The following is a 394-nucleotide window of genomic DNA, read 5'->3' as shown; positions in this document are numbered from 1 at the left end:
AGCGACCTTTCTGAGTGTCTAGGTCCTGCTCCAGGTTTTGATTCGGTTTGGGGATATTTTTATAGCGTACTTGATTTATATCCACATCCTACTTGCGTATCTATATATTGAGCACCCACTGTGTGCCCAGGAAATATATCGGGTGCCTGCTGGAGTCAAGACGTCTTCCCAAACCCTGCTGGGGCTTCCTCAGCGGCAAACGACCCACGGCCCCGAGCAGGCTGAACAACCCGCGAACAGCCCGCGGCGACCTTGCGTCCAGCCCAGGCACCGGGCCGCGCGTGCGCAGTCGGGGCAGCCGTGGGGGCGGGGCTAGGGCCCGCCCCGCGCGGACTACATTTCCCACAGGCCTCTGCGCGGCCTTTCTAACGGCTTCCTCCGCGGCGTCTTCCAC

At 60.9% G+C, this 394-nt stretch overlaps 1 protein-coding gene across 3 annotated transcripts in view; it reads left to right on the top strand.

Moving 5' to 3' along the window:
- LOC105306601 (zinc finger protein 14 homolog) overlaps window positions 1-394 on the top strand; it is a 126262-nt gene that overhangs the window by 61370 nt on the left and 64498 nt on the right. The gene's annotated exons all lie outside the window — the stretch shown is intronic.

The sequence above is a fragment of the Pteropus vampyrus genome, unplaced genomic scaffold (genome assembly GCF_000151845.1).
Source record: "Pteropus vampyrus isolate Shadow unplaced genomic scaffold, Pvam_2.0 Scaffold448, whole genome shotgun sequence".
Taxonomy (NCBI): Eukaryota; Metazoa; Chordata; class Mammalia; order Chiroptera; family Pteropodidae; genus Pteropus; species Pteropus vampyrus.
Note: the sequence above shows the minus strand (reverse complement) of the source record. Positions and strands in the feature narration are given on the sequence as shown.